Raw genomic sequence first — 20,506 nt, 5'->3', positions numbered from 1 at the left:
CAAGTCTACTCATTTTTGAATCAGGTTGTCTGGTTTTTTTGTTGTTGAGTTTTGGTAGTGTTTTATGTATTCTGGATCCTTTATCAGATCTATGATTGGCAAATGTTCTCTTCCATCTGGTGAGTTGTCTTTTCACCCTGTTAATTCTGTCCTTTAGTCCACAAAAGCTTTTAACTTTGATGTAGTTTAATGTACTACTTTTTCTTTTATTGCTTGTGCTATTGGTGTTATATCCAAGAAATCATTGCAAAAATCCAGTGTCATGAAATTTTTCTCCTATGTTTTCTTCTAAGAGTTTTATAGTTTTAGGTCTTACATTTAGGTCATTGATCTATTTTGTGTAGTAGCTGTTTTACCCCACCCTAGACTGTGAATTTCTTGAGCAGAGAGACGATGGCTTTTCATCATTGTATTCTAAGCCCTTAGCATCTACCTGGCACATAGTAAGTGCTCAGTTAATTTTAGTTGTGTGAAACAATTTCATCAGATATAATGAAAATAAACCAAAGATTATATTTTCAGTGATTTGCTAGCTTAATAATAATTAATTATAGCAGTTTCAAAAATTTTAAGTGCTTTGACAATCCACAAAGAAAGCTCTAAATTAAAAAGGCAATGCTGCTTTCAAATCTTTGAAGGACTTTTTGGCATTTTATTTATTTACTTTTTCCTGAGGATGTTTAATGAAATATTTGGATATTTGTCATAATAATTGTGCTCTTTTGGACTTAAATGCCTTTATCATGGGCTCTGTGCACAGTTAGCTCTGTGGGGAAAATAAAGATTGCCCAAGAAGATTGTTTCTTTTGTCCACACATGGGTCCCTGAAACTCTGGGCAAAGCATGAGGTGAAGAGCTGGCCACGTTTGTTTCTTGTCTTTGGGTGAGTTATTCCACATCTCTGAGTCTCCCTTAATTTCTTCATTTAGAAAGCAAGAGGGGAAAATTAGAACCTGTACATGATTCCTTCTAGTTCTAAAATTATGAAAGTTTAGCTATTGGTGACAAGACAATTCTAACAGGAGTAGAAATTCAACTATTTCTGGGAACAAAGACAAGGTTTACCACAATCTGATCTCTCACAGAGAAACTTCCTACCACAAAAATATTGGGATAGTTTGGGGGAAGGCTGTGGATCAGTCCTCAGAGTTATATTCCTGCTTTTGCCATAAGTGCTCGTGAAGAAGGCGGCTTTGAAAATAAAATAAAATAAAGTTACTATTATTGTTGTTGTTGTTGTTATTGAATCAGGGACAGCTCTACATTTTCAGCCTCTACAGAGTGAATTGTCTTATATATATATGTGGCACAACCAGTTTAAAAGATAAAAGAGCTCTTGCTGACATTACTAGTTAAAAGTATTGAGGCTGGGCACGGTGGTTCACACCTGTAATCCCAGCATTTTGAGAGGATGAGGTGGGTGGATCACTTGAGGTCAGGAGTTTGAGGTCAGCCTGGCCAACATGGCCAAATCTCGTCTATGCTAAAAATACAAAAAAATTAGCTGGGCGTGGTGGTGTGTGCCTGTAATCCCACTACTCGGGAGGCTGAGGCAGGAGAATCGCTTGAGCCTGGGAGGCAGAGGTTGCAGTGAGCTGAGATCGCACCACCGCACTCCATTCTTGGTGACAGAGTGAGACCCTGTCTCAAAACAAAAAACAACAACAACAAAAATGAGTACCACACCCTACCAGTCCCACCTATACTCCATATGCCCCACATGTTTTGTGAGCCAGTTTCAACCATGTTTGAGAGACAATTACAACTACCATCTCCCTGATGGACACCTCTGCAAGAAGTGGCCTATGGTATACTGGTATCTGATTCTGAGGTCTCTCTTCTACTATGGCCATTATTGGATCATTCTGAGACTGAGTGTTAGGCTGTCTTTATGGTGCCAATTAAACAGCAAGTTCTAGCAAGGGTATCAGGGAGATCTGTGTTCTAACCTCTGCTCTTTATGTCTATGTGAAGTTTGGGCAAGTGACTTATCCTGCTGAGAATGGGTTTCTACAGGTCCAAAATAGTAAGGATTTTATCTTTTGTTTTATATGAGGGAGATATATATAAATATATATCTATATATATAATATATATCTATATATAGATATATAAAATATATGTCTATAATATAAAATATATAATTGATATCTGACATATGATATATATGATATATAATTGATACCTGTGACTTATGATATAAATGATATTAATTGATATGTCTCAATTATATATCGTATTATATATCTCTTATATATCATATAATTATATATCATATTGTATATATATAACTTTCAATCTGTTTCATCATTGAATGTAATAGTAACACTGATATATATCAATTATATATCATATAATATATATCAATTATATAATATACATTGTAGATATATAAAATATGTAATCCATCATTTTATGTAATATATAGTAGATATATAATATCTATCTGTATAGCTAATATATATATGATTGGATTGCTGAAAGAAAGGGAAAAATAGAAGGTGCTAATTTTTCTTTAGCGTCTTCTATGTGCTGGTTACTATGCCAGGTGTTTACATAAGTTATCCTATTAATGCTCAAACTGCTCTGTGAAGGAGCCATTGCTGGGCTGATCTTAGGGTGGGATGATTGATGCTCAGAGAGGTTAAGTGACTGCTTTAAAATAACACAGCAGATACATAGAAGAATCAGAATTTCAATGCATATTTGATCAGCTGGATCTAACACCACTGATCTTTCTTGGACATCCATATACTTTGACACAGTACAAAGCTGACATATTCTACACCCATAGGGACCTACGTCCCCCTCCTCTCACTGCTGAAATTGCTAATTTGCTTTCTTCTTTTGGAGTTTCTGAGAAAGAGAGCTTTCAACCTTTGAGTCTTCTGGTTTTTACCTTTGCTGAAGAACAAATATCACCTATTTTCCCCGGAAGTTGTTTTCTAGAGAAAAAAGCAGCTTTTGATCTAATATGGGTGGCAGACAATTGCTCCAAAGACAAAGATTCAAACATAAGTGAAGCTTCATCTGTGATCTTGCCTTGAAGTCATTTTTCTCCCTCTTTTCCTTTTTTAAATTTACTCTCTAAAAACTTATTCTCTTTGGGGCCCTGGTGAGTATGATAGTGTCCAGATTCCCAGTCTGGGGCCCTAGATTCACAAAAGGCCAAGTTGACGTTCATTCTGCATCTGGCTTATTTGATGCCAGAGGAGCACTGAGGTCTCCTGAGAGAACCAGGAGAGATTTGCCTCCTGCAGAGGTTTGGATAAGCCCCAGCTAATCTCCGTGGCTTCTGAAGGGCACACCTGCTTGTCTGCCAGCCAGCAGCCTCCTCGCTCATTTCCCGTGGGATGGCTGGGGTCAGAGGGCCTCCAGAAAGCCTTTTATCTTCCCCCGCCCTACCAGGCCCCCCTCAGCAGCACCTGGGTCCACACTTAAGACTTCCTTTGAGGAGAGGTCGAGACGATGTCCCTCCCAGAATGGGGGCCGGTGCCCTTTTCCTTCCTTTTGAGGCGGCTCGCTTGTTTCTTCCTTCTAAATCAGAGTTTGATTCAAACTTTATCATGCATGGCTCAAACTTCATCCCGTGGGGGCTAAGCTGATCTGAATTAGTTTCTGGGCTGCTGAGCTAGGGACACGTAGTAGGTGTTCAGTAAATAAAGATGATGTCTGATTATGATCTGCTTGAGAGTTCAGGAAAGATACACTGTCAACTTTCAATCTGTTTCATCACTGGACTGTAATACTAACACTGATAGTATTAAAATGTCAGAAAATTGAAAAGTCACTTTTGTTTAGCTGTGGGAGGCAGGGGTTCTCCCTCCCTCTTTTCCTAAATCACATCTTCCTTCTAAATTATCTCTAGAAGTGGTTAGTAGTGAATTGTAATTATTAATAGTAATAATACTAGTTCTACTAGTATTCAGTAGTGTTGATACTAAACTAGTGGTAATACTAATATTACTACTGCTAGTTATCTTTACTAATAAAGAGAATTAATAGTAAATCAGAGTTTGATTCAAACTTTATCATGCCTGCAACAAACAGTAGTAAAGTAATCATCTGGCCTTACAATATTTTTACTAATAAAGATAATTTGTAGTAATTATCCTTAGAAGTGGTTGGTTTGTTTTCTGTGAGCATTCTGGTTAATATGGGTCAGAGACTGCTATTTAGCATAGGAAGCTTCTAAGGATTATCTTCTTTCTCTGTTTCTCTCTCTCTTTCTTTCTTTCTCTCTCTCATTTTCTGTACATAAAAATAGAGAAAGAATATTTTTGAAAAGGTTACTACTAATGATAATTTGTATAAGAATGTGGCTAAAAAATCAAATTAGGAAAACTATAATCTTCTCTTCCCTTGAACTCATCAGTTGTTGTACAGGTTTATCATCCCACTCTCTCCTAAATCCACTAATATTTGTTGAGCTTTTAGTCTAAGTCCCTGGGCTGAGTAAAATGCAATGATTCTAGCCCCATGGAAACTTCATTTTAGCTGGTAAGATAGGCCATCAGGGTTATGTGATAATTAATTGCTTGTGGATTGATGGAGTGATGATGAATTTGAGTGTTAAAGAACGAAGAAGGATGAGTAAAGAGACATCAGTTGCTCTGATTATGAATCAGGCACAAAATCAGAAGCTCATATATATTTCATTTATTTTTCCTAAAACCATGCAAGATAGACAGTATTATTCCCATTTTATAGATGAGGAAATGGGGGCTCAAAGACATTGAGTAATCTGGCAGACTCATTGCAGAGCTAAGACTATAATCCAGATGACACAACTAATACTTGAAACTCAAGGTGTAATTTGAACCTGGCACTGGATCCAAACAACTCTTGAATTCCATTCTGTTCAATCTATACGCAAACATGGCTGTAATCGTGGCAGAGAACTCTGTGTAGGCAGGCACTCTTGATATTAATACTGCAAAGTGATTTTTCAAAAAGGAGAACGAATGTAAAAATAATTTACCAGCTAATTGCTAACTTTCCCTGTCAGTCTGGATTGTTTATGTATCAGAGTATGTGGTGACTTTAAACTATGGGTTTTAATTCTTTTAGCTGGAGTGCTCTACCTCTCCCTCTGCCTGCAGCATCCCCAGTAGCATGTTCCCGCTCCCCTGAATGCTTTGGCATTGTCTCTCTTCTGATAACGTATGTACAAATGGAGCCTGCGTACCACCCTTTTCCCCAGCAAAGCACACAAACAGTGAGCAGACAGACACTATCTAGGAGGCTGCAACTCAGGACCATAATATTGTGGCAGAAAGTAGAAAATAAAACAGCCAGTGCTGGGTGCAGGATAATAGCATAATAAGATAAGTGCGAGAGAGTCAGGAGGCGGTAATGGCCCTGGAGATGGAGAAATTCTGGGAAAGTAGGGCAGTATAAAAGCGGAGACACCATCTGTGGGATCCAGGCAGTTGTGAGTGACTCCGAATGACACAATATGGAGATCTGTTCTACAACACAACAAATAGTAGTAAAGTAATCATCTAGGCCTACAATTGTCAGACATTCTTTGTTTGAAATGCCACCTTCCCAGCCATGAATACCAGTGTAGCCATGGTTATAAATGGCAAGGCTATAAATGGCCTCTTCCTCCAACCAATTCAATTTGCAGAAAGTGAGAGTAAGAAATAATTTCCTCCCTAGATGGACTCTCCACTGGACTACAGTGGGCACTGCACATGCCATCAAGCCATCTTATCCAAGTATAATAAACAGATGCATAGTTTAATAAATCTCTGTCCTCCTTCCCCCTAGCCTTCTTAGCCTCTAGTAACCTCTGTTCTACTCTGCTTCTGTGAGAGCAACTTCTTTAGTTTCCACACATGAATGAGAACATGTGGTGTTTAACTTTCTGTTCCTGGCTTATTTAACTTAACATATTGTTCTCCAGGCTCTCATCCATGTTGCCGCAAATGACAGGATTTTATTCTTTTTTTATGGCTGAATAGTATTCCATTGGGCACATATACTACATTTGCTTTATCTGTTCATTTGGTGTTGGACACTTGGGTTGATTCCATATCTTGGCCACTGTGAATAGTGATGCAGTGAACATCAAGGTGTCGACACCTCCTTGACATATCAATTTCCTTTTCTTTGGATAAATACCCAGTACTGTGCCAGGCATGGTGGCTCATGCCTGTAATCCCCATACATTGGGAGGCTGAGGCGGGTGAATCACTTGAGGTCAGGAGTTCGAGACCAGCCTGGCCAACATGGTGAAACTCTGTCTCTACTAAAAATACAAAAATTAGCTGGGTGTGGTGGCGGGGACCTGTAGTCTCAGCTACTTGGGAGGCTGAGGCAGGAGAATTACTTGAACCTGGGAGGCGGAGGTTGCAGTGAGCCGAGACCATGCCACTGCGCTCTAGCAGTGAAACAGAGTGAAACTCCATCTAAAAAACAAACAAACAAACAAACAAACAAACAAAAAAACCCAGTAGTGGGATTGCTGGATACATTTTTTAAGAAACTGCCATACTGCTCTTCATAGTGGCTGTACCAACCAGAAGAGAGAGATAACTTCTAGTGCTTTAGCACACTGTGAGATGACTGTAGTTAACAATAATATGTATTTTCAAACAGCTAGAAGAGAGGATAGTGAACTTCCCAATACATAGAAATGACAAACATTTGAGATGATGGATATGCTAATTCATCTGACCTGATCACTACACATGACATATATCAAAATATCATGATGGAACCCCCCAAAATGTAAAAATATTCTGAAAATCTCAAAAATTTAAAAATAAAATAAAAAAAATCTACATTAATAAAAAGCTATACCAGAAGGGATTGGGAAAGAAACTAAGCTTTACTGAAGGTGTCTATGTGCCAGGCAGAATGCTTGACATTTTGTATATATCATCTCCTTTGGCCCTCATAACAACACTCTAAGGTTGATGGCATCATTTAGATGATAAAGATGAAGAGAAAGAGGCTCAGAGACATAAAATAACTTGCTCCACTTTACCCAGTGGTGGATCCAGCATTCTCATTTGGGACTGGGTGACTTTCAGATCAAGCTCTTTCCTCTACATGCATGGTTCTCAGAGGCTGAAGACGCATTATATCTCCTCCTCTCACATTCTTTGCCAATTATTCATTATCCAATAGAGGAGTTTTTTTTTTTTTTTTTGACATGAGATGCTTATCTTTAAGTCTCCAGAAATCTGGAATCAGCTAACCCAAACTTTCAAGTAATTAAAATGATTTTTCTATATTCCAACTTTAGTTGAAAGAGATAAAGAGAGATAAACCCATTCGCTTAAGAGTTTAGACAAAGCATTAACTTCAAGAATATACATTTATTTCAGTACACTTTTTCAGCTTAATCTTCTATACCAAGCTTGTGTAACCCATGACGCGTGGGGCACATGTGACCCAGGATGGCTTTGAAAGTGGCCCAACACAAATTTGTAAACTTTCTTAAAGCATTATGAGATATTTTGTGATTAAAAAAAAAAAAGTCTCATCAGCTATCGCTAGCGTTAGTGTGTTTTATGTGTGGCCTTAGACAATCCTTCTTCTTCCAGTGTGGCCCAGGGAAGTCAAAAGATTGGGCACCTCTGATCTATACCTCCTACTCTATTGAACTATGACTGTTGAAATTTAGAATGATAACCCAAAGAGGTGTGACAAGGACCTAAATCATTAAAGAGGACCAAGGAAGAGAGTAGAGGAAAGAGTACTGACTGGAAAGTCCCAAGAATGTGGACTTGAATTCCTATGCAGCTACATAGATTGCTGCTCCAGGCAAATTGATCACTCTAACTCCAGTTCCATCAGCTGGAAGGTGGGCATGTAGTATCTCAAAAGACAGTTGTGAGAAGTCGGTGAGATAATGTGTGTGTAAATCACCTAGCATAAGAAATGTATTGTACCTGCTCAGTAAATCTTACTTTCCTTCATAAAGCAGAAAAATAATTTTCAACCACAAGTAAAACAAAGTGGTTGTTGGTCATTTAGAGTTTTTCCTTTTTTACCGCTAGGGTAGCATCGGTGAAGTGAGTCAAGAGACTTGGGAATACTGAGGCTGTTTTGCCTACAGAAAAGGCAAAAGTGCACTCCCAATATGGAATTTATTTCTTGGCAAGCAGTTCTCTGTCTCCTATACTATTCTTGCTTCTATCAGTGAAGGTTCTCACCGTTATATGTCATATATTGACAACAACAACAAAAACACAGAAGATTAATGACCAACAGTAGAAATCACCAGTTTATTGCTTTAATTCAACAGCATAATTTTCTCTGAACAGATTTAGCCAACGGAAGCAAATGGTATAGTACTAGGCTTAAATCTCTATGCTGACTGCATTTCCCTACAATCCATTGTTTTATGGCTCTACCCTATAACCAGGCAGCACAATCACCTTTAGAGACACTTTTCTCCTTATTTCATCAGGGGATATGAATCCAGATAGGTCACATGCACACTAATGACCTCTACCTGTTGAAGACCACGACAACAGGAAATGCTTTGAGAAAGATATTTAATTGTATTTACAAATGAACCTTGAGAGAGGTAACATTGGGGTTAAGAGCACTATCTCGCTTTATAGTGAAGCAGACCTTGGTCCTGGATCTACCATTTATAATCTTATGATACTGGGAAAGTGATTTAATTTCTCTGAGCCTCATCTTTCTCTTTCTCTTTCTTTCTTTCTCTCTCTCTCTCTCTTTCTTTCTTTCCTTCTTTCTTTCTTTTTTTTTTTTCCCAAAACAGAATCTTACTCTGTCACCCAGGCTGGGGTGCAGTGGCGCAGTATCGGCTCACTGCAAGTTCCGCCTCCCGGGTTCACGCCATTCTCCTGCCTCAGCCTCCCGAGTAGCTGGGACTACAGGCGCCCGCCACTGTGCCTGGCTGATTTTTTTGTATTTTTAGTAGAGACAGGGTATCACCGTGTTAGCCAGGATGGTCTCGATCTCCTGACCTCGTGATCCGCCCACCTTGGCCTCCCAAAGTGTTGGGATTACAGGCGTGAGCCACCGCGCCCGGCCTCTTTTTTTTTTTTTTTGGAGACCGAGTCTCAATTTGTTGTCCAGGCTGGAGTGCAGTGGCCTAATATCGGCTCATTGCAACCTCTGCCTCCTGGGTTCAAGGGATTCTCGTGCCTCAGCCTCCCAAGTAGCTGGGACTATAGGCATAAGCCACCACATTTGCCTAATTTTTTGTATTTTTAGTAGATACGGGTTTCACCATGTTGGCCAGGCTAGTCTTAATCTCCTGATCTCAGGTGATCCACCTGCCTCGGCCTCCCAAAGTGCTGGGATTACAGGCGTGAGCCACCGAGCCCAGCCTGTATTTCTTATTAGTAAAATGCATGGTTTATGTTATAAGCACTTAACAAATATAAGTCATTAAATACAATTAGCTTTCTGTTTATCCTTCTGTTGACTTCACTAAGCTACCTTATGACCTCTTGAAACTGATGTATAGTTTATCCCCAGTGATTCTAAAAATAGTTTACAACCTCAGTGATTTCTCCTTGAATTGGCCAGACGGACACAGCTATTTGGGGCTTCTCAGTTGAAGACAACACAATCCTGTGATATCACCCCCGGCTCCTGCTATTTCTTTTCCTATCTCTCTTGCTTATTCCCCTCTTCTATGGAGGGGGTGTCACTAGGCTAATGTCAGATGGCAGATGTGGGACTTTCATCAGGAGCCCTGAGCACAGAGACCATTTTATCTATTTGCAATGATTTGTTTCTTACTGCAGACGCTACTCTTTAGCATTATTGATCCCCTCTGCCTTTGACCCTGGTTTGTAGCAGGAGCAGTCAAGGGGGTGGGGGCGCTGGAGACTGTCTGGCATTGTACCGAATTTAATTCCTCTTTACGTTTGCATATGCCTTCCTGTTCTACATTAAAATGCTTCATACTATTGCAGTGGAGTTGAGGGTCTGCATCCTTTGTGTCATGCTTCTCAATATAGTAATGACTTCTCTCAGGGTCAGAATCTGTTCCCTGCGTGGCTCCTGCTATCCCAGTTAGGGAAGGGGCTCTCAAAGCTTGGGTTTCCTCTCCAGGAAGTTGGGTCAATACAGTTTCTGAATGAAGCAAGGAGGGGGCTGGAGAAGAAATTATTTAATCAGCACATATAAATAGAAATGACATAATGAGATGGGGAGAAAAGGGAGACTCTAGGCTAAAAGTGGAGATGTCATGTTTCTTCTCCCCCCCCCCGCCCCCCACAAGAGTTGAAGGTTTTCTTGAATTACCTTCTAGGGCTTCAGTGAGAAAAGAAATCTGAAAATAAGAAATATTTTTTCTTATTTTATTTTACTCATTCAAAGAACAGTTAGGAATATTAGTCACCCCAAATCATCCTTACTTGCCAAACTACTCTACTCTAGCTGACCACATGCTTATTCTGGATCCTGCATGATAATCCAAGTCACCTGTCTTTTTTGTTGTCTCAAGACAAGTGTCAGTGCTTCTAGACACTTTGAAGCCTAGGGTCACTTAGAAAGGAGAATAATATCTCTGGGGGAAGGTAGGATAGCACCACTTGAATCGTTTAATTTTCTGTAAGGTAATGATGATCATTTGAATGAGTTGCAGATATATGGCAGAAAAATAGGCTTCCGGTCCACAGAGAAGGGATCAATAAAGACCCTGTCTGTGTGGTAAAGTAAATCAGAGAGTTGGGGTAATTATTTTAAAAATTTGCGCCCAAACCTCTCATGAATAGATACATAAATGGATATGAGAGACAGTCATGCATCATACATAGTCATGCTTTACTTAACAATGAAGATATATTCTGAGGACCGCATCATGAAGTGATTTCATTGTTGTGTGATCATCATAGAGTGTGTTTACACAACTTTAGATGGTATAGCCTACTACACACCTGAGCTATTTTGTATGGCCTATTGTTCCTAGGCCACAAACCTGTACAGCATGTTACTGTACTGAACACTGTAAACAACTGCAAAACAAGTGTTTGTGCATCTAAACATATCTAAATATGGAAAAGGTGATGTGTTATGCTATGACGTTACAATGGCTATGACATCACTAGGAGATAGGAATTTATCAGCTCCATTAAAACCTTATGGGACCACCATTGTATATGTGGTATGTTGTTGACCAAAATGTTGTTATGCAGTAGATGTCTGTGTGTGTGTGTGTGTGTGTGTGTGTGTGTGTGTGTCTGTCTGTCTGTGTGTATTTTTTCTCCTCAGGCAGGTGGGGATAGGGTGGTTAGAATGATGATCTTTATTCTAAAATTAATTTCATTACAGAACTAGCAATAAACTAGCAATACTGTCAAAATTGTCAACTAATCAGTGTCTTAAATTATAATAAATAGAAGGTGAAAGACAAGTAGTTGACTATCACACCATAGCCCTTAGTCTAGTTTTCTGTATGATACGATCATTTTATATGTTTGCTGGCATGGCTAGCACCAAGCATCTTAGTACATCACATACACTCTATTGCTTTAACTTGTTGCTATGGCAACCTCAACATTCTCCCACAGTAAAAAAAAAAAAAAATTAAATTTGTATCTATGAATTTGTAAAAAACAACTATAAGATTAAATAAAACCCCAGTCACATTAGTCTGTTTCATATAGCATTCTGGGAAGATTTCCATAATAACAATTATTGCATATAATTTCATGAGCTGCAATCCATAAATAATCTTTCTTGGGAAAGTATGAAATATTCAGGCTCTTCCATGGGCAAATGGGCAAGTGCCTTATTCAGTTATTCACCATCTCTTGAACACCTATATATGCCACTGTATTAAATTCATGTATTAAATAGAGTATACTTCAGTAAAAAAAAAAAAAAGACCCAAAAATATATAAAGATTTTTAAAGATAGAAGCCTATTTTCTCCTCTTGTAATTGTCCAATACATTGTTTCTGGTCAGTAGTAGCTGATACAGTGATTCAGGAGTCCAAGTTCTTTCCATCACAGGGGTCAGCCAGCTCCTTGCTGTTTATCAACCTCTGCATCCACTTACCTGAAAGCAGGCCAAAGACCGTGGTGTGTTATAAAAATATGGCTGGGCATGGTGGCTCACGCCTATAATCCCAGCACTTTGGGAGACCACGGTGGGTGGATCACTTGAGGTCAGGAGTTTGAGACCAGCCTGGCCAACATGGTGAAACCTTGTCTCTACTAAAAATACAAAAAATTGGCCGGGTGTGGTGGCAAGTGCTCAGCTACTCAGGAGGCTGAGGCGAGAGAATCACTTGAACCGGGGAGGCAGAGGTTTCAGTGAGCCGAGATCATGCCACTGCTCTCCAGCCTGGGCGACAGAGCGAGACTCTGTCTCAAAAAAAAAAAAAAGAAAAAAAATTATTCCCAGCACTTTGGGAGGTCGAGGCGGGTGGATCATGAGGTTAGGAGATCGAGACCATCCTGGCTAACACGATGAAACCCCGTCTCTACTAAAAATACAAAAAAAATTAGCTGGGCGTGGTGGCGGGCACCGGTAGTCCCAGCTACTTGGGAGGCTGAGGCAGGAGAATGGTGTGAACCCAGGAGATGGAACTTGCAGTGAGCTGACATCGCACCACTGCACTCCAGCCTGGGTGACAGACCAAGACTCCATCTCAAAAAAAAAAAAGTTATATATATGGAGGCTTTTATAACACATCATATAAATATATATAAATATAACACATCATATATATACATATGTATACATGTATATATATATATGAAATATAACACATCATATATATGTATATATATGTGTATATATATATATGATGTGTTATAAAAGCCTCCAAGTGAAATACCTCACATCTGTTCATTTTCCATTGGCTAATTATTATCCCATGGCCACATCTGGATAGAAATTGAGCTGGAAAATGTAGTCCCTGGCTTGGTAGCTTCCCAGCAGCAACTCAGTGCTAGGGGAGAATTCTGAATTTAATAGATAGCTGGCTAGCTCTGTCACCATGCAGGTAGGTAGAAAGATGAGTAAGACATGCTTGTAACCATGAGGGGTTCACAGTTTTGGGGGGAGAAAGTCATGTAAACATGTACGTGCTATAGTAAAAGGCTGAGCTGAGTGCCCTGGGGAGCAACTACCTCTACTTGGCAGGGTTGGGACTGCTGGTGGCACTGCCTTTAAAGGCAGCTGTACCTTGAACTGATAAGGAGAACTATCGTAAAGTAATTTTAAAATAATGGACTGGCTTAAAAGCACGTGTGTAGGAGTGGGAGACTACAGGAGGTGGAAATGAAGAGGAATAATTAGATAATGTAGTTGTCCCTGCTGGTTCTTAAGTGATAAGCCTATATTTCTCCCTCGCTCTTCACTTGCCTTATCATGAGTGGGTGACCTTGATGAGACTTTTTCAACACTGTATCTTTGGTTCCTTTTAATCTCCTGTCAGTTGCTATCACTGTCAGCATGACCTACCTCCAGTGAAAAATTCAGCTTTCCTTTAAGCCTTACCAGGAATGCTAAATTATGAGGAAATGTCAGGATGGGAGGATGCTATAAACACTAAGGACATATTACTGGAGGCGGGGGTCATGGAAGGACACTGAGGTCTCTTCCCTCAACACTGCAAGGACTCAGAAGTCTGTATTTTTGCCTTCTGGATCTTTTTACAGTTGGAGTTGATATACTTTGTCAGTTGAGCACTGTCTGTCTCCAGTGCTGACTATTGTTATATTCTAACCCAGTGAATTGTGAATCGCGATTTCCATGCCTGGAGGAGGAATAACCAATTACCAGTGCACCAAAACACACCAAGACCCAGGATATAATCTTTTTGGCAGGTGGGGCAATTGGCGGATTTGTAGTTGTAATGTTCTTTGAGGTCCACTCATGAAACAAATATTCAAGTGAAACGGTAGCCATAAAATATGCTTTGAAACGTTACAATTACTACAATCCAAATGAAAGAAGGTACAGAGTAATTATTATGAATATCTCAAATGGAGAATTTTGGTAGTGATATTTGCAGTGGGTCAAGAGTGTTGCACTTCAACAAATCCCTCTTACCTAAGGGAAAACCAAAGTTAGACTTGTGTTAAGCATTTTCAGTGATTCTATGGGACACTATCAATCATGGTGAGCATGGTAAGAAATTGATATTGATAAAAGAAAAAGACATTACCCTCAAGTATTTGGAGTTTAGTTTGGGAGACAGAACCAAGAAACATAAAGTAATTGACAAAGCATGGATGTAAATGCAGCGTCCACAAGCAGAAGAAATGGAAGCAGTTAGATTATTAGATTAAAAAAACCGTTATCTATGAGTTACTGTATATACTTATGCATTTTGCCATAGAAGAGATTAGTTTTTTCTCTCTTTGAATGCTTTTTAAGAAAAAAGAAGAGAATTTCATACATTTGCTTGGTTTTCAGATCTTGGCTTTTAAATTCTGGTTGTGGCTTGGCTTCTCTTGTACTCTAAAACAGCTCATTAGTCACTTGAGAGCCTTGAGCCTTAGTTTCTATAAATCTATAAATGGACAGTTGAAGTGATGACTTATATCCTACTTTTTTCTACAAGTGTTAGATTCTAAGTGTATGCAGCGAGTGTTTGTACTTTTCATTATGGTTGCCTTTTATATCCTGCATTTGATTGATTGCATGATGGAAGCTTTAATCATGATATGGCCCCTCTTCTCCTCTCCCCCCTTCTCCTAAGCTACTGGTCTTGCTTTCCCCTACTCTTTCTTCCCTAGACTTTAATCTTTCCAAATTCAGTACTTGAATTTTTTTTTGAAGGAATTGAGATACTGAGGAGACAGATTTGAAGACCTAGACCTCAAAAAAGACAAGATCTTTCTAACTCTTCTAATTTGTGTCTGTTACATTGAGGACATACTGGTTTATTCTTCTGAATGAGACTTTCTTTTATTTATGTTTTTATTGATGGAATAGTGACCTACAATTTCTAAAGTATGTTGGGCTCCAAAATTATTTACCTTGACTTTACCCAAGAAAAGTCACAAGCTAAGATTCTGCTAAAGACAGACATTTCTGAGTGATGAACTAGGGCCAAAGAAAGTTAATCAAGGCAGATAGAGTCAGGTCCTTTGGGCCCAAGCAGCATAGAGGATCCCTGGAGACGTTTTGATCAGTGAGGGCAGGACTGACTATTGTTTTAGCAATTTCTCCCACGTAATGAACAAGTGGCCTTTCTGGCAGGGATGGAACATTCCAATGAAGGCTACATCACAGAATAATCTTGCCATTTTCACACAAGGTCATTCAATCATACTTCACAGTTATAAGTGATCTAACTTTCCAGCAATTGAAGGGCTTCTATATATGGAATCCTTGAGTAAAGTCAATTCAGGCTCTGTGTGGACCCTTAAGTTATATCAATAATAAGAAATGTTGTCATTTTGTTTCTCTTCCAACTAATTTTAAGTTTCAAAAGAGCTCTGAGTGGCTAATATTAATATCAACTAGCTAATGTAGATACTAACCAGAGTTTTAATTATAGCTGTAGCAAACTTTCTACATTTAATGTTGATGCATAACTGCAGGCTCTGGTGATAAGAAAGCAGCCTGCAGTTTCAGAAAATAAAAGCTCCTTTAGGATAATGTATATAGCTATTTAAGGTCCTCCTCAAATCTGAACTGCCCCTACTCTGGAGGTGTTTGTGTGTTGAATATGTACTGATAATCAGTATGGGAAAGAATTGAGACCACTAACTGACACTCGTATCTGGTAATAAAGATTGTTATCCTTCTTTTTTTTTTTTTTTTTTGAGACAGAGTCTTGCTCTGTCTCCCAGGCTGGAGTACAGTGGTGCGATCTCAGCTAACTGCAACCTCTGCCTCCCTGGTTCAAGCGATTCTTCTGCCTCAGCCTCCCAAGTAGGTGGGACTATAGGCATGTGCCACCATGCCCGGATAATTTTTGTATTTTTAGTATAGACAGGGTTTCACAATATTGGCCAGGCTGGTCTCAAACTCCTGACTTCATGATCCACCCGCCTCGACCTCCCAAAGTGCTAGGATTACAGGTGCGAGCCAGCACACCTGGCCTATCCTTCTTTTTTGGTTGTATATTTTTTTCTTCTCTTCTAGTCCCAATTCTTTTTTTTCTTCTACTACTCTTTCCAACTCTAATCTGTTCTCCTGTATATAGTCACCTTTTGATTAACTATGACAATTAAAAACCCCAGGCTATCTTTACCGATTGTTATCACACATATTGCTAAACCTAGAGTATGTGTATTGGGGGGCAAACTAATTAAAATTTATCTTCAACAAAATCCAATTTTAGAGGCAGGTGTCTGTGCACACACATGCACGTGGGTGTGTGTTTGTGTGTCTGTGTGCATTTTTGTGTGTAGAGGGGAATTATGAATCAAACAATGTTTTAGAATTATCAATTTTCTTATTTTATTCATAGCAATGCTACTGTAAATTAGAACAGGCAATCTAGTGTAGATTATGCCTTAGGTTTCTACAGTCTTAGAAATAGGTATAAAATGTCTTATTCATCTATTTGTTGTTTTTATAAAGCTCCAGAATGTATGCATCTATTAACAGACCATATTGTTCAGCATCTTACTCTTTTTGTGGCTCTTCTGGGATAAATTGTATCACATCTTGTGCAAATGGGCTAGTGGCTGCTTTCAAGGCTTACCCAGGTAGCTATTTATCTTGCTAACACTTGGTAAATGGCAGTGATAAATGATCATGTACTTCCCAGGAACAGAAGTGTATTTCCAAAGGTCAAGCACATTTGAGTGATCTGTTGATGATCTGTAAGAGAGGAAACTAGGAGCCAAGGCAAAACAGAACAATAGAAAAAGCTGAAAGTTCTGCAGAGAGCACAGTGGCCCTGAGCTGGGAGGTGCTGAGCAGCAGGACTGTGGTGCTTTCTAACCACTATTCCTTCACAGCAGTTCATGAACTTGGTGAACACATAATCTTGGAATCTAGTGGTGCCAAGGCCTTTGAGAGGGCCCTAGATCCTCTGTAACTGCTTGTATCAGAGTGAAATGTGGTAGAAATCCTGAAAGGATGGTCTTTCATTGTCTCTGAGACATGTCTTAGTCATCCTTCCTCCTCAAGGGCCTTTTCTGTAATTATCTGCTTTGCCACTTAAAAAGCCCTTTACAGGCATTCATGCTGAAACTCTCAGCTCCATGAATTGTTGTCTCCATTTTTCAGAGCCTGGGTTATTAGATGCAGCAAGGTTAGAGTAATTGCCCAAGAGCAGACTGTTTTGCTCTGAAATGAAACTAGACATTTAGGATGCCAGTTCTAAAATATTATTCCTTAATCTTTCTGGATCTGAATTGCAATTCTTTTATGTATGGCTTATGGAGTAATTTATTTATGCATTCAACACACATTTCCTGAATATCATTTTGTACCAGATTAGAGTTGGAGAAATTAAGATGAGTAAAATATGGTCTCCACCCTCAAGGATTTCAGGCAAGAGGAAAAGAGAGACAGAAATGAAAAGAATTACAATATGATATGACTAATAAGGTAATAGAAAAACAAGTGCAGAGAACAGAGCTCCCAACTCTGTCTGAGAACTTGGGAGGTTACAGGAGATGTTGTTTGATCTGAGTCCTGGAGGATTATTGGGGTTTGCCAAACAGACAGAAATGGGGAATGGCATTTTCCACAGTGACTTATCTAGGCATTCTCCAGCAACATCCTCACCTCCTTTCCTAAAACTCTCAACAGATGAACTCTCCTTGCTGAGAAGGTTGGGACCATCTGACATGAGTTGCCTCAACTTCCCTCCATATCAAAATTATCTGTATCTTCATCTGTCTTCTCCTTCTTCTACTTGAATCAGAAAATATATTGTCTTCCTTCTTGCTGAGACTAGGGCTCCCAGCTGGAACCACTGCATGCAAGCTCTCCATGTTCTCTCTTCTTTCATAAATTGTCTCCAATTTTTCTCTACTGATAAGTTCCATTCTGATAACAAACAAGATACTCCTTATCTGGAAGGTGAAAAAAACTGCTTTGAATTATGCACAATCCCACCCTCCTTCCACCTTCAAGTCAGACCTGGCCACCCTTGCCTTGCCATCCTTCCCAGAGTTGTCTGCACAAATTTCCCTGAGATGACATAGCACACGGATCTTCTCCTACTACAGGTCAGGGACCGAGTAAGCTCTTCTTACATTCTTTGCACCTAAGACACATAAAAGGTTTTTAATAAATAAATGAGGCTTTTGAGTAAGCTCTCTGGGTCTCCTTAAAAATTTGCAGATGGCAGTAGCACTTGATTACTTGGGATCTTCAGATAGGAGTGGGGAAAGATTTAGTTCCTCTGTGAATGTGTTTTCTGAATACGAATGGGAGTGAGCATGTGGTTAGGTATTACTTAGTTGGCTAATCAGAATGCACCTGTCATCTGGACATCCTCTCTCTCCCTGTCTAATTCTCAGACATTGTCTACATCTATAAGTCCACCCAGCTAAGGCAGCAATGATACCAGTGTCTCCAGACCTTTTGGTCATACCTCTTGTTTGGGCAACCTCTAGAAATGAGCGGCCATTCCCACCCCCAACCGCCATTTCCTTACTGCCTTTCCTTTTGCCATTTTTACCAGCAAATTCTGTAAGTGTGATTATGTCCATGGAACTTTTGGATCACCACCTCTTTGAGCCAGCTCCAGTCATCCTCATTATATTTCATGTGCATGCTTTAGTAAAGCCCTTTCACTTATTGAAGTACTCTCACTTACTTTAGTTCAATTGGCCATGGCAACAGAGGGAGTCTAATAATAATGTCAGCAATGTAAAATTAATGATGGGTAATGTGCTGAGTGTCTGGTACCAGAATCGATACTTTATACATTATTCCATTTCATTCCTAAGTAATGGCTAATAGTGCAGGTGCTAGACTTTGGGCTGACTAGATGTGAATTCTGGCTTCACTTACCAGCTGTGTGACTCTGGATAACGAACTCCCTATGCCTGTTTTCTGATAAGAAAGTGGGGGCATAGTACTGGTATCTATTCCGAAGAGTTATTGTGAGTAGGAAATAAGATAATGCATGCCAAGTAACATGCACAGTGCCTGACACAAAGTATGCAGTAAGCCTTATTATTATTAATCCTCACAGTAAGCCTGTTACTAACTGCATTTTAACAGATGAGCAAAGAGAGGCTTAAAGTCTGGATTCAAAGTTGATGTGGCTAACCACCATTTGTACCACCTCTTGCGCACTGGCAGTCATATATTATTATTAGATTGGATTTAAGGGCTTGGGCCAATTGGTCTTTAAAAGTAGTGAACTCTTCTGGCATATTATTTGATTGTTTCTGAATTCTCATTTTCCCAGGTGGTATGTGCCAGGCCCTCTGATCTCTTTCTCCCTCATCCCTACCCCCCACCAGACTATAGAAATAAACTTCTCAGTTTGCAAGGGCAGAGCAGTTCCCTGCTATGGTTGAGTGGCCACATCCCAGCCGCCGACCTTCCCACCAGCTGTCACACCCTCTACCTGCTGCCAAGTGGCCCTGGAAGATCATCCAAGTGATTTCCTGCCCCTGGAAACATCAAAGCCACCCTCTCCTCCGCCTCATTCTTCCCACTGAATGCGCCACTGGTTGGTATAAATGGAGACAAGTGCTGAGCAGTCTCGACCACTTGGGAAGAATTCAGGTCCATGGGTGGGGGCGGGGCCTCCATGGCTAGGGCAGGGAGGTGAAGTCCCCTGTAACATCCAGGGATGTGGTCAGACACTCAGGCCCTAAAAGCACCCATGAGAGGACTAGTAGATTAGGTGTGTAATCCTGTACCTGGCACCTGCATTGGTCTCAGAGGGAGGCCAGTTGCCTTGAGTTATTATTTCCATATCGTATAATAATCAGGCAACTGTTTTGAGATCATGTCAAAGATAACAAAGCATCAGAAGCCTCTTCTGTTGCTGAAGAACCAATCAACCTAAACTAATACTTTAATGACCACTTTTCCCAAAGAGAAAACAAATTCAGGCAAAAAAAAAAAAAAAAAAATGAAGCAGGGAGCTGAGAAGAAACTTGTCTGGTCAATGAAAAGAAAAAAGAGACGTCTGGAGCCATGGCAATGGAGCAGGGATTACTTTGATCTGGAAAATAGATTTCTTTTTTTTTTTTTTCATCCAGTGCTTTTTCTCAGGCAGCCAAGAGATGCTATTGAGCTTGATTAGGGAGGCCCTTTCAGAATGAAGGGGCACCTCAGAGGAGAATTGAATGACTGCTTTCAGGGACAGCTACTTTAATAGTCTCATGTTTGAAAAATATGCAATTAAAGGAAATACTATTACAAATAGCCTCTATTTGTTGCTTTAAAAATACTATCGATTAACTGAAAAATGAGAGAGGTGTGCAAGATTATTATGTTAAGTGTAAACTACAGATTGAAGGAGGGAAACACACACACACACACACACACACAAACACACACACGATCTACTTACAAACACCTGAAGAGATGGTGGAGAAAACACATTGTATGAATCTTCAGCTCTCTATTCCTCTACACATAAAAATGACTTTCAGGGAAAGCCTT

The sequence above is a fragment of the Gorilla gorilla genome, chromosome 9, assembly GCF_029281585.2.
Source record: "Gorilla gorilla gorilla isolate KB3781 chromosome 9, NHGRI_mGorGor1-v2.1_pri, whole genome shotgun sequence".
Classification (NCBI taxonomy): domain Eukaryota; kingdom Metazoa; phylum Chordata; class Mammalia; order Primates; family Hominidae; genus Gorilla; species Gorilla gorilla.
The sequence above is the reverse complement of the archived record's forward strand: the minus strand, read 5'-3'. Positions refer to the sequence as shown.